The 15,547-nt window shown below is 33.8% G+C and overlaps 1 protein-coding gene across 2 annotated transcripts in view; it reads right to left on the bottom strand.

Annotated features, from left to right (window-relative positions):
- Positions 1-6,333, bottom strand: part of LOC131804330 (uncharacterized) — a 105,589-nt gene extending 99,256 nt beyond the window's left edge. For both annotated transcript variants that reach the window (XM_059127070.1, XM_059127072.1), the window contains exon 1: positions 6,253-6,333. The gene's annotated coding sequence lies outside the window, so the exon portion shown is untranslated. The remainder of the gene's footprint in view (positions 1-6,252) is intronic.
- Positions 6,334-15,547: the final 9,214 nt, after the last annotated feature.

The following is a 15,547-nucleotide window of genomic DNA, read 5'->3' as shown; positions in this document are numbered from 1 at the left end:
TTTTATTTGAAATAGGTAATTAGCATTAAACATCGTTTTGTTTATATTTATGGGTTCATGGCAAATTAATCAATTTAAACAAATGGATTTTTCAGATTTTTTCTAATTAAAAATAATTTGAAAAAATTCCTGTGAAAAATGAATTTATGTTAGTATGACGAGTTTATGCAATCTATTTGCACTTCTAAGGATAGAGAAAAATAGTATGAATCCGTTTTATTTAAATAAACACTTTTCGGAGATATAGCCCTTAAAAATAATTCTAATTTCGAAAACTTAACATATTCCTAAAATACTGATAATACGTGGACCGAATAGACTATGCTCTGCCACAGAAGATAGAACCCATTAAAAACTCTAAATACCGAAGTTTAAATTATTCCGCTTGGAAGTGTGGCTAAAATCCCAATATGGGGCCAATACGAAAACGTTGATCAATATAGCTGATCTTTGAACTTGACCTAACTGCTAACAAAAGTCAAGTCTATGCTAAATTTTAGCTTCTCATTACATGCCGTTTGGACTCTAGCGCAATTACAACAGACGGACGCAGGGACATGGCTTACTCGGCTTAGAATTTAACGCTGATACATATGGTGTAGAATATAACAAGTAAAACAATTTTTAAATTCGGCCGGCCCTCCACAATTTTGAAAGGACTTGAAAATTTTCCAAAAAAATACCGTCGAAAAATACCGCTCAAAGTAAAACCGTTATATGGGGCCATACGTGGCTCTGCATAAGTAATTTTTTGTCCTTGGCTGCAATACCCATTAGGAACTATTAATACGACATTTTAAACAATTCCGGTGAATAGTGTCACTAATATCACCAAAATACCGAATAAATGAAGGTGCTGTTATATGTGGGCTATATAAAGACGTGGAACAACCTAGACGTCATAGGTTGTAGTACCCACTACGAACTTTAAATACGAAATTCAAAACAATTCCGGTCAAAAATGTCGCTGAAATCAACCATGTACCGAATAAATGGAGGTGTCGTTATATGTGGGCTGCACGATATCGTGAACCTATATACAATTCTCCTCCATGGGGTAAAATACTCAGAAGGCACTCCTCGTGTGGATTTTCAGACAATTCTGGTCAAAAATGTGGCTAAAATCATGAAAATACCGAATATCGGGAGGTACCGTTGTATGAGGGCTATATGATATCGTGGACCTATTCTCTTCCAGGGGGTAATGTCATTGAAAAATTCCGAATATCGGAAGTAACATTGTATGGGGGCTATACGATATCCTTGTGTAGAATTTTAGACAATTTCATTAAAAAATGTGTACAAAAATCAACAAAATACCTAATATCGGGAGGAACAGTTATATGTGGGATATCATGGACCTATATAGGCAATTCTCCTTCAGGGGGTAAGTACTCATAAAGAACCCCTCGTGTAGAATTTCAGACTTCCTTAAAAAATATGGGTCATCAAAATATCGAGTAAGGTGGTTTACCTTTATATAGGGGACTATAGGATATCGTGGACCACATAGCCCATCTACGAATTTGACCTGCCTGCAGACAAAAGACAGATCGGTGCAAAATTTTAGCTTCTATCTTTGTTCATTTTGACTATAGCTTGATTACAACAGACGGACAGGGTTAAATCGTCTTAGAATTTTACGCTGACCTTGTTGTGTCGGAAATTATTTTTTAATTTAAGTTACAAACGGAATGACGAACGTTATATACCCTCCATATACCCTCCGCTTGGGGTTTAAAATGTTCGGTCAAAATAATGCTCTTAAGTTAGTAGTAAGTTAAATGCAAGGATTCCAAGAAATCTTTACCCTAAGTTTCCAAATAAGCAGGGGCAACTTGCCATCCCATTTTGGGTTACTTGGCTCTGTAAACTTTTAGATTGCCGATACACGTGTCTTTTTTAGCTCTACATTCATTATTTTTTCAATTATGGAAGACAATAGATTTTGTGGCATAGTGTTATCTTACCATTAATACCATATGTACATCATATAATCTAGGCCTAGTTCATATCGCTTTGTATTGTATCGTATCGTGTTGCGTTTTCTGGACCAATGTTTTTTGCTCCATTTACTTTCTTCTAAAATATCCAAATTTGCAAAAAAAAAAAACAGCTTTTTATATATTTGTTTCCAACCTGTGCACATAAGAATACATTTTTGACACGAACTAAACCAGTTTTCAATAAATATAAAAATTCAAATTTAATCTGGTAAACGTGTTTCCAAAATATCATTAGATTATGAGGCTTAAAGAAGACTCATGATATTTTTTTAATTTTTTGAAAAGGTGAAATTACGTTGGAGGAAATATTTTGGGAATCTCCATAAGCGTAGCCGCTTTAAAATAAATGATAAAATGTATTTACTTAAACCCTTTAAAAGTGGTCATAGTTGTTTACTTTAAAGTGTGTCCATCAGCGGAACCATGGCTCATATATTTACATACATGGCATATGGAAATGTAATATAAACTTTCAAATAATACATCCATATGTATATTGTATGTCCAAATGAATTTACATATTCGTTAAAATTTACTGAAGCATAAAATCTCTTAATCCAGTGGGCAAGTTTTTCTTCGAATATATTTTTTGTGTTTTTATTGTTGTTTACATATACACATTCAACAGCTTTATTTTATATATTTATATACATAATATAGATATATAATATGTACGTAATCTATCTATGTATATAAATAGAACTTAATCGCTTGAATGATTCAATTAATCAATATTAGCGAATTTTTGAACAATATATGTATTTAAATAACTTCAACCTTACATTCTTAGAGGTACAGGTTGAGCCGACCAAAATGTGCACACATGCCAAATTAATAATAATCAAATAATCTCTCGTCATTTAACATTTAAATATAATTTCCACTACAACTATTTTGCACAAAGGTCGTTATGGAGGTCCAATTTTCGACCAGATTTTCAAGCATTTGAGGGCGTATTTTAGCACACGTTTCCAAAGCGTCAATCGTTGCTGGAATATCCACGTAAACCAATGACTTCAGGTATTCCCACGAAATATATTCAAGTGATCAATTTCTCGAAATAATGTAGTCGTTGAAATATTCTTTCAATACGTCCATTGTTTCGTCTGCAGTATGACAAGTGGCACCATCCTGTTGAAACCACATTTCGTTTACATCTGCACATAGAAGAATTGACAATAAAAATGTATTGATCATGGTTCTGTATCGATTTATATTCAAGGTAACTCATTCCTCATTTTCAATGAAATAACGACTTATGATTCCACCAGCTCATTGACCGTACAAAGCAGTACATTTATCGGAGCAGATATTACACTTTTGCTGCACTATAAATGTGAAATCGGGGACCATATTGCAAATCTGAACAAATCTCTAAAAACATTAGCAGAGGTCTCTGATTGCTAGCACCAAATATCATTGTTTTAGAGTGAATTTTATGGGAGTGAGGGACTTAAATACAAAATCGGATTAAACGCATATGTGGGACCTATAGCTATAGGGTGAGATAGGAAAAACTGCAACAAAGTCAAACGTCATAATATTTAATTTTTTTGGAATGAAAGCAAAAAATGTCGGAAATAGAAATAGTTTTTTCATCCCACCCTGTATAATAGCCTCATGTGAAAACTCAGCTAATTTTTTGGAATAGTAAAGAGCTTACAAACATTTTCAAATTAGCTGTAATTTAGAATTTGTATTTCCAACGTTGATGCTGCTTGGTATTTAGTTTTATCCACCTCATAATAAGGGCAAAATGATTTCAGAATAGTCAAAGATAATTACTCTTTTACACCCATTACCGTAAAAATGGTATAATTTTTTTGCAATTTAAATTGTGCGTTGGATACCCCATAAGGGCCATATATTTTATCAAAGTATGATGCAATGACGATAAAAATAAATGTTCGGTCCCGTGCTGCTTTCTAATATTTGTATTTTTTTCATCTTATTCCACTAATCCCGACTGAATGAGTTCCAGTTTGACTTTTCGGAGTTTATTTCATGTAGACGTTCATTCCAAATCTACGTTCCCAACCAATGTTCTCTTGGGCCTACAAATTCAATAGAATACAAAATTTTCTTTTCTGACCACACATAAGTTGGGAAAGTGGTTTTAGCCAAATCAATTCATGAAAGTGGTCAAGGCCAAGATGGGTTCTACTATGAAATATATTATTAGAAACAAAGATGCCAAACATTGCCCGAAGATGAAACCAGTAAAGAAAGTCTTAAAGTCGGGCGGGGCCGACTTTATGATACCCTACACCACTTTGCTAATTAAGTAGAGCTCCACATAACAATTAAAAGTTTTTATGGGAGAATTCAATCATACACGCTATGATTATAATTATAATTTAAAGTTCAAAGGACTAAATATGCCGAAGCATTTGTATCTTTAAATTCGGAATTGTATTGCCCATTTGGTGCACAATTAATTTGAAATCGGATAAAGATATATATGGGAGCTATATCCAAATCTGAACCGATCTTGATAAAATTTGGCAAAAATATTTCTGAGCTTTATTTGATATATTTCCCTGAATATCGTTGTTACGGAGTGCATATTACGGTTGTGGGTAACAAATATAACAAATCGGATGAATAATATATATGGAAGCTATAGCTATATCTGAACCGATCTTCACCAAATTTGACATACTAGCTTCTAGACTCAATTCGGTCGTAAGTGAGAAATTCCATCCCATTTGGACAAATATTAGACGTTTGGTGCACAATAAAAGTTAAATCGGACGAAGTTATATATGGGAGCTATATCCAAATCTGAACCGATCTCGACAAAATTTAGGAAATGTATTTCTGAGCTGTATTTGATATATTTCCCCAAATATTGTTGTTGCATAGTGCATATTACGGCGGCGGTGGACAAAAATAACAAATCGGATGAACAGTATATATGGGAGCTATAGCTATATCTGAACCGATTTCGATCAAATTTGACATACATATTTTCAGGCCTAATTTGGGTGTATATGCAAAATTCCATAAAATTCGGGCTGATATTACACGTTTGGTGCACAATAAAAGGCAAATCGGACAAAGATATATATGGGAGCTATATCTAAATTTTGACCGATTATCTCCAATTTCAATAGGGTTCGTCCTTGGGCCAAACAAAAGGACTTTGCAAAATTTCATATGGATCGGGCAATAAATGCGACCTGTACTTTGTTTACAAAAATACATGGACAGACGGACGGACGGACAGACGGACGGACAGACGGACGGACGGACAGACGGACATGCATAAATCGACTCAGAAAGTGATTCTATGCAGATCATCAAAAGGAACTATGGGTCTATCTCGTTTCCTTCTGCCTGTTACAAACAAATGCACAAAGACATAATACCCTGACCACCTTGTGGTGTAGGGTATAAAAAGTGGCCAAGTTCCGAAAATTTCTTAAATCATATCATATTTTAGGCAAGGATGATTTCTTCTCAAATTACCAACATATGCCGAAATTAGTATGAAAAATATTGTTAAAATGTAAAATATACTTGAAATCGGGTTGTACCCATATAAGGGGGTTATGGTTCATATCATGACCTGCAATAGGGTATCAAAAGGTATCTTTAAAGTTTAGGAAGAATTTATGGAAGGATATAAATCCTTTTAACCGGTCATAGACACATTTTCCAGCCGGAGAGCATGTAGTTTGATCTCTTTAAATTAAAGTTGATAGAAAATACACTAATTTTTCTTCCCCTAAATTTTTTAAAATATACCTAAGCATTCTATGCCTCAACCAATTACTGCCCACATTTCTTAACTAACTTATTTGTTTCTTACTAATTTCTTAACTAACTAAAAAACTAATTTTTAATATAAAAATTTCTAATTTTTGCTACATTTTTAGTGGCAGCATTTCAAATATTTTTCCATTCCACACCACATTTGGAGATAAAATATATATGGACATTATTTCGACCGGCTATTTTATTATTCATTATAACCATTCATTATAAGGTCATTAGCAAGACATCAAATTCTTTGGGTTCAAAGAGATTATTTTGGATCAAGTGCTAACAGAATTTCAAATCCATTGTGATGTTAAAATATAAAAAAAAACCTATTCATCTTTTTTATAATAACAAAACACTGCAAACTAAATTCATTATTTATTTACACAAACAAAACTTATATATACATATATTTCTGTTTTATCGATAACAAACTTTTTGTTTAATAACAATGAATTTTCCAGTTCTTATTGTGGCTTACCTTCAAAATACAATTAACAGTTTTGGGTATAAACAAATCGCTGATTATGTATCTGGAAACAATAGTTAAAGCTGACGACAAGAAGAATAAATAAACAGAAATTATTTTAATAAAGAAAACACGTTTGGTTTCTGCAATGCCGTGAATTCTCTGAAAAATAACCAAGAATTGTTTAATTAAGTTTTTTTTTAATTCGAACACACAATTTATTGAATTTTATTAAAACAGCTTAAAATGTATAATATTAAAGAAAACTTTTAATTTTTTGCTTAAATTTCTTTTATTTATTTTTGATCTTTCTCTTTGTTATTTTTATATTCTGTTAAATATATTTTGAACAACGCTCGCGTTTTTATTTTCGGTATCTTTTGCTGGTTTTGTTTACCCACACTTAATTTATCCGATTTTTTTGTTGTTGCTTTACGGCGACAACGTGCTAATGTTATAATCGAACGCGCCCGCCTTCTTCGAACCACTGTTACGAACTTCGTAACTTTTAGAATCGTACTGAAAATTTGTTTTGCAAATTGCCAATGTTATAGCATAAAAATAAATAAAATTTTCACCACGACACAAATGTATCTCAATACTCTCGCAGTTGTGTCTCCGTCTGCTGAATACTCATTCAAAACAAATCAAACACGAGAGCACTACAGACAGATCCATACATACTCGTATACAGATGACTGCATGAATGTTGTTGTTTTGTGGGGGCTTGGATCTCTGCTTGTGATGGATCTTCGGATAGAGACAATATTTCTCTCCACATTTCTCATCTCTCTTTTTATCTGTTTCCATAGAGATGGAACACTAAATATGATTGTACAATTGTATATATTGGATTGAAAGGTACAACCATAAACAAATTAGGTATAGATTAAAAAGTTGTATCATCTGTTATCTTCGAAAAAAGTGATTCAATAGATGTCGTTCATGCTGTGAGAGAGGTTCAGTAGACTCACTCAATTCTCTCAAAATACAAAATATTGAATATTTTTATGATTTATTATTATTAATCAATTGAAAACGAAACACTGACTTTGTTTACACTGACATTACCCAACTATGCCGTGAAATATAAATATATAGAGGTTAAATAGCAGAAAAAAGAATAAATTGTTTTCGAAGTCGAGTGACTTCACTAGCCCTGAGTGACTTTACTGGCCCAAGATCAACCGTAGTGACATCTGTTGGAAGGGGTAAATTTTAAAACTTTTTAGTCTATACATTTATTTGTCTATGGTACAACTATAAGATGGCTGCTTAACGCGTTATCAATCGAAATAACAATATTTGGTGAGAGTATTATATGTTTGATTCAACCAGATGAATCGATCCAGCTAGAGGTGTCGATCACACTACATGTTGCAATTATGGCCCGATCCTCATAAAATGTTGCATGTGGCCAGAGTTAGGGTCAGACTAAAAGCCTATAATTTTGGAAATAATCACAAAATTATTAGGGGATAAAATGGCAAAAATATGAAGTTCTGCATGGAGTAAGAGTTAGTACTGGGCAGAAGCGTATCAATTTGTATGATCATCGGACCTTATTTAGCGGGTAAAATAAACCATATTTTTTAAAATGCTCATCAATTCGGAATGGTCTCTTGCCAGAAAACAATAACATCTACAAAAATCGTGTAAAAATAAGCCAATAAAAAGGTGAATATTTTTTGTCGCATTTTTTCAATTTTTATCACATTTTGTATCCATTTTTTCAATTTGACTTGAAATTTTGAATTGTGCATTTTAAAGTTTTCCGGAATCTTTGAATTTGGACATAAAGGGGCTTCCAACATATTGTGGTGTTGTAGGGCATGGTCAGCCCCGTACGACTATAGCCGTTGCCTACCTATTTTATTTATACTCTTAGCCAAGAAGTACATATTTTCAAATTCAGCCTAGCCTTGAGTTATAAGTTATATATAATAACTAACATCACTTTCTTTTACACATATAGATAACATCTATCATAAGGGTTTCTAACCCGAAGAAACCAAACTAAAAAGTTTCAGCCAAATCAATAATAAACTCTGACCAAGACCTTCGAAATAACTAAAATAAGGGGTATTTTAATATAAGGACTGTACCAAAACATGGACCTATATTGATACAATTTTGTACTTACTAATAACATAATGTTAAATCCAACAATTTGTGAAATATTATTGTGTATGGTTAAGGCTTTAAGTACAAACGCAATAAAAACCTCCAGATTTTCAGACTTTCAAAGTTTTATATATTATTCAAGTTTTTCCATTTCGGAAAATGTAATAAGAAAATGTTTTTCTTTTTCAACAATGAGACTTCAAAATCTTTCATTTTGATGTTTACCGAGTAGGCAAAGCCATTGCACAATGGACCCACATCCAATTTTTCAGAATTCCATGTCTATCCTAACACCCAACGGCACATTTTGTGGCATTATGCACATTTCGTACGTTCATAGTGTTCATTTCCAACACCACTTTCTTCTCTTAACCCCAGACCACTTTCTTCTCTTAACGCCGAGTAACATTCACATCAAATTTCTGGATTTCTGGCCTCTCCCTTCTTCCAAAACTTATTTTGGTACCACCAAGTACTTTTCGTTCAATTATAGGACGCGTTTCCAAACCCAACTCCATATCTTAATCCCAAATAACAACAGAGACCCTAATATCGCATTTCGGAATTTCAATTCCATCCCTTCACCAAATATCAAATTTGGTAGTTTTCGAACAATAATAGTATACATTTACAAACACACTACCAGATGCAGACAGAGGCCTCGATATACAATTTTGGGATTCTACTTCTATATATTCGTTCAAGTTAGTAACATTTAATACTTGTCGTACAATTTTAGCACTCATTTTCAAAACTGTTCCCTATCTTAATTCTAGACACCAACAGTTGTCGCAACATAAAATTTCACCCTACACTCAATATAAAATATAGTTCAACTTAGAACTTTTCGAACAACTACAGTACGCATCTCCTAACCCACTGCCAAATCTCAACCTCAGATATTTCATATTTCCAAACCTTAACCACCATACCTTAACCACAGACAACAACAGTGATTTCTATTTTAAATTTGAGAATTCCATCTCCATCACTTCACCCAATACCAGATTGAATACCATTTAGTACTTTTCGAACAAATACAGGATGTGATAAAAAAAACTGCAACAATTAGTCACCTTTGGCACGAATTGTGGCTTTCAAACGGTCTATGAAACCGTCAAACGCTGCCCGAATGTTGCTCTTCGGTATTTTGGCCCATTCCCGGCGAAGCGCTTGCTTGAGGTGATCGACACTTTGGTATTTTTTAGTTTCAACCTTGATTTCCAAAATACTCGCTGGAAATGAAGCGGAGCGGAACATCATTTTGTAACCATTCTTGGGTGGCGTGTTGTGAGTGCGATAATGCTGAATCCTGTTGGAATGTCCAAGGTCTGCGGCCAAAATGTTTGCGTGCCCAAGGCTTTAATACACCCTCCAGAATATTTTCGCGATAATATTAGGCATTTATTCTGATGCCACGGTCGATTAATACGAACGGAGAGCGACCATCGGCTGTTATGACGGCCCACATCACCGAGGTCGGCGCTTGAGTTCTGGTGGAAGGTGCACATTTTCAGTTGACCTCTTTGGCAAGTAAACACGAACATTTTGTATGTTTACAAACTGCTGGACAACAAATGTTTTCTCATAGGAGAAAACCAAATTCGGCAGTTCACCACTTTCGGTCAAGCGAAGCAACTTCTCTTTTAAGTCTATTTTCTTTCTGTTGGGGTGTAAGTTCTTGCACTTTTTGAAATTTCAATAGCTTTACCCTGAGCTCATTTTACAATATTTGCCAATTGGAATATTGTTCAGCTCACGAGTCATATTCGGCCATTGAGACGCGGGTTTCCATCAAGTCTCTTCTTTACGATTCGAACTGTTTTTGCTGATGTTGATGTTTTCTTCCGTTCATTTCCTTGACGTCGGGCTACGTTAGCAGCATCACGGTAACGAGCGATGGTACGAGACACAAAAGACTTATTCATATTTAAATGCTGGAGTGCTCTAACGATAGCCACTTGTGGTTTTCCAGCCAAATATAAAAAAATCACACTATCAAAATCACACTTGAATTCAATCACGAATAATTTTTTTCTGGGAAATTCTCACCAAAATGCTTTTGTACGTTTGCAAACAATATAATGAGCTGTCATTGGAAAATTTTTAAGAGCTGTCGGACGAGTGGCTTAGAAATGACAGCAGTCCTTGACCTTGTATGCAATTCCAAACTACCGTCAAATCTCAAAAACAGATTCATCGGTAGTCCAAACATTAAATTTCAGAATTTTATCTTTATCCACTTAACCAAGAACCCAAAAACCCTTTGGTACATCTACCCTGCACTCTCATTCCAAATTTCAAGATTCTACCTCATTATCTTTGTCCAACACAAAGTATTTAATTTTTAGTACTTTTCGTACCCTTTTAGTACGAATTTCCAAAAACCTAGCCTTATTACACGCCTACGTACGCCTAAGTCTTGCCCGCACCAAGTCTTATCGTTCCAAAGCAATAATATGCATTTAATAACGATCATGATTGATTTTATTTACTTCACAATTATTCTCTTCAATGGTACATTCATCTTATTACCCATCACTGTTAATTGCATTTGTTTGTATTGTATTTCTTCGTCTTGTTAATGTCAGACAAATTACTTATCCCGAGTGTTGCCAACACACAATGAATGACATTTGAAAACAGACAAATTTTGAAGTTGAAACCAAGCAATTCACACGATGTTGCTACTACGTTGTTTATTCAAACGTGTATGGTTGGTTGTTGGTTGGATGACTGACTGGACAAAACAAAGTCCATTGAATCTCCCCCAAAAAGTGATATCATCGTGCCATCATGTATATAAAAGTATTGAAAAATACTTCATTAGAATTTATACAATTCCCATGACGTACAAAAATATTGAAATGAACTTTGTTGCATTTTGTAATTATTTAAATATTCATTTGAAGACGGTGCAATGTATGAATTTGCACATCTATGCTTCTAATAATTCCTGACTCATAGAAATTTTTAACATCCAATGCTCAATGACCGGTCAAAGATAAGGAAATAATAAATAAAATTGTTACCAGTAAAGAAAGTCTTAAAGTGGGGCGGGGCCGGACGGACATGCATAAATCGACTCAGAATGTGATTCTATGCAGATCATCAAAAGAAACGATGGGTCTCTCTCGTTTCCTTTTGCCTGTTACAAGCAAATGCACAATAACATAAAACCCTGACCACCTTGTGGCGTAGGGTATAAAAATATATAGTGTAATTATCAGATAAATTCCGAGTTCAAAACCATCGGACGAAAAAAAGAGGATGCTAAAATATTTGTTTACTCATTTGTAGACTTAATGGACAAAAATTAACTACATAATAGGGGTTTTTTAAGAGAATTTTTAAAAGTATGAACCATTATTTTAAATAACTTTTGACCGAACTTTAGATGTACTGAAGGACTGTCTGATTCATATTCATGGAAATTTAAGCACATATTTTCGTTCAATTTTCCGACGTATATTTGTGAATTTCATGCATTTTTTATAGACTGCCTTGCACATCATAGTAGATTTTTATATTATATTTCTGATGGACTGATCCGATCCATACATTACTTTCTTTAATGGGCTGTCCTACTTATGTTCGCAAATTTTTAAAGGCAACGCTTTTTGGTCGTTCATATCAAGCATATTTTTTTAATGGCGGATTTTAAGCAATAGTTTTTGATTGATTTTCCGACCCATAAACGTGAACGCCGGCCCGAACTTTTAATACCTTCCACCGTGAGGTAAAGAAACCCTTTGCAAAAAATAGGATCGGGATTAAATATTGGGACCACTTCAATTTTTGAAAAAGTCATATAAGTGTCGAAAAGTTAAGTTAAGTTTTAAAGTAAAAAACAACAAATTAAAATGATTTGTTGAAAAATTTCCCTGAAATTACCAAATCCCAATTATGGGAGGCACCGCCTAATGAGTTATAAAAGAAATAATGGCCCTATTCGAGCAGTTCTCTGACACAGAATGTGGAACTCACAACAAACTCTATATACCGAATTTTCAACTATTTCGCATAAAATGAGACAATTTAATCTGAATACCAAAATTAGGAGATCTCTAAATAGAAGAACGGGACCTTATATAAACTATGGTCTGCCACAGGAGATATAACCCATTACGATCACTAATTGTGAACAATTACGTTAGAAAATGTGGATGAAATCAAAACGTGAGATGAAAAAACTGCAACAAACTTCAGACTGTTGTCATTTCTAAGCCACTAGTCCGACAGCTTTTAAAATTATTCCAGTGATAGCTCATTATATTGTTTGCAAGCGTACAAAAGCATTTTGGTGAGAATTTTCCAGAAAAAAGTTATTTGTGGTGGAATTCAAGCGTGATAGTGAGATTTCTTTGTATTTGGCAGGAAAACCACAAGTGGCTATCGTTAGAGCACTCCAGCATTTAAATGTGAATAAATATTTTGTGTCTCGTAACATCGCTCATTACCGTGATATTGGCAGTGTAGCACGACGTCAAGGAAGTGGACGGAAGAAAACAGCAACATCAGCAGAAATGGTTCTAAAAGTAAGGAAGCGACTTGATCGAAACCCGCGTCGCAGTGGCCGAAAAATGGCTCGTGAGCTGAACATATCGCAATATTCCATTTGGTAATTATTTAAAAATGAGCTCGGGGCAAATCAATTGAAATTCAAAAAAGTGCAAAAAATTACACCGCAACAGAAAGAAAATAGACTCAAAGAGCTAAAGAGTTGCTTTGCTTGGCCGAAAGTGGTGAACTGCAGAATTTGGTTTTCTCCATCAAATCTCCTGATACCAATCCGTTGGACTATTGTGTCTGGAGTATTTTGGAAAGCAAGGTTGGCACTAAAAAATACCAAAGTTCGATCACCTCAAGCAAGAGCTTCGCTGGGAATAGGCGAAAATACCGCAGAACAATATTCGGGCAGCGTGTGACGGTTTCATTGGCCGTTTGAAGCCCATAATTCGTGTCAAAGGTGACCAATTCGAACAAATCTAAACTTATTCTAAAATTTGATGTTACTACCGAAATTTGTTTGCTTTCATTCAATAAAATTAAAAAAAAAATTAAAAATTATGGTGTTTGGCTTTGTTGCAGTTTTTTTATCTCACCCTGTATATATGATTCATCCTATTTTGCATTTAAGTCCCTCAGACCCGTAAAATGCTCTTAACAACGATATTTGCTTCCAGCTATAAGATACAGCATAGAAATATATATTCTACATTTTATAGAAACAAGTATATCTACTAAATATGCATAGCAGTGTGGTACCCTACGCACTGCCCCGTCCGACTTTTAGACTTTCTTTACTGGTTTTGATAAACATTGTGTTTGCTGGCATATTATAGCAATAATAGTGAATTGTTTAGTAAAATTTTTTGTAAGACTATTACTACAAATATCGTATGTTTATTGTTACGTACCACAGAGACTTTACAACAATTCCTCACTAAATTAATTAATACCTATTTAGCATTCATGTCTCAAGATTCTACGCTTTAGCTTTCATTTGTATGACCTTTTCATGGGAAAATCTATTGTGTGTATCACAATCACACTCGTGCTTCATTTGGGCCACGTGTGGGTATATCCGCTCATATTTCATTCATTTGTTTAAACAATAACCGAGAAAAATTGTAAATTATTCATAGGAGTATTTAACTTCCTAAGAATTCTGTGCAATTGAAAAATTTAAAATAATAACCTTTTTTTGTTCGAGATCATTTTACTTAAATGTTTTCTTTTTTGTTTTGCTGAAATGATGCAAATGAAAATGATGCTGATGCATGATTCTGCCATTGCAGATAATGATTCAAAGAAAAAAGTGGGAGTGTCTGGCCACAGCATCATCATTATCGTTGAGATAAATACAAAAATAATAAATGGGTTTCTCCTAATGAAAAAAAAAAATAAAAATAGATTTTTATTTACTCCGGTGAATTTATTTATTAGTTTATTTATTGCTACACAATGATGCAATTTTAAATGTAAATTGTTTGTGGATTCGATTTTTTAATTAAATTTTTGTTTTTAATATATTTAAAAAGAAATAGGTGCAGCTGAGCATCTGTCAGTGCCCGCATCCAGATCGAATTACTCAACAGAATTCAAAAGTATTATAACCTTAGTTTCATAAATAGTTTCAAAGTATTTCAAAGTATTATGACCTTAGTTTCATTAATAGTTTCAATGGTATTGTGTCGTATCAGAACAGTATTAAAGTAGCCTAAATGTTGATTATAGAATTAGTAAATTAATTATTTATAATATCAAATTTAGTGGAAATCGATTATATTTATATATAAAAAAGTAAAAATGGAGTGATTGACTGACTGATTCATCAACGCCCAGGCGAAACGGCTGTACCAAAAGTACTTAGAAACATTATATTTTGTACATTTTGGTATTTTATGAACTGACATTTTTTGTGACATTTAATACAGAAGTTAAGTTTGGGAAAAACTAAGTGTAACAATTGTACCAAATGGTACTCAATTAAAAAAAAAAAATTGTATTGGTTGAACGAACCGATTTGGAAATTCAAAATGTTGGTATTGTGGTCTCTACTGGGGGGTATGGTAAGGATAAAGAATTCGGTTGGGAAATGCGTTCAGCCAGTATACGAAAGATACAAAATATTGATAGGAAATGGAATTAATGTAAGGAAGTGACTTTAAAAATTAGTTCTAAGTGTAAGAACTTTGCTAAATAGTACTAAATTTGTTACATTTCCGGAAAATTGAAATGGTAAATTGAAATGTATATTGGGTTCCCTGTGGGTGGTATCTCTGTGATAAACAGGTGGCTTTGGGAATGTTTAATGCAAGTACACGAAAACAATTTGAAATCTGAAATTTAGTGTAAGGATCACTTTTTATGTGTAGTCTGAGAGATATGTGTACAAGGTGAGATAAAAAACTGCAACAAAGTCAAACGCCATAATTTGTACATTTTCTTCTAAAATATATTGAATAAATGCAAAAAATGTCGGAAATGGGATTAATATCGGAAGATTTCACACGACGTTACACGCTGCCCGAATGTTGCTCTGCGGTATTTTGGCCCATTCCCGGCGAAGTTCTTGCTTGAGGTGATCGACACTTTGGTATTTTTTTTTTTACTCTAAACGCAATAGTCCAACGGATTGGTATCGGAAGATTTTGGTGGCCATTGTGGGCTGGAAATA

The sequence above is a fragment of the Musca domestica genome, unplaced genomic scaffold, assembly GCF_030504385.1.
Source record: "Musca domestica strain aabys unplaced genomic scaffold, Musca_domestica.polishedcontigs.V.1.1 42, whole genome shotgun sequence".
In the NCBI taxonomy this organism is placed as follows: domain Eukaryota; kingdom Metazoa; phylum Arthropoda; class Insecta; order Diptera; family Muscidae; genus Musca; species Musca domestica.
The sequence above is the reverse complement of the archived record's forward strand: the minus strand, read 5'-3'. Positions and strand labels throughout refer to the sequence as shown.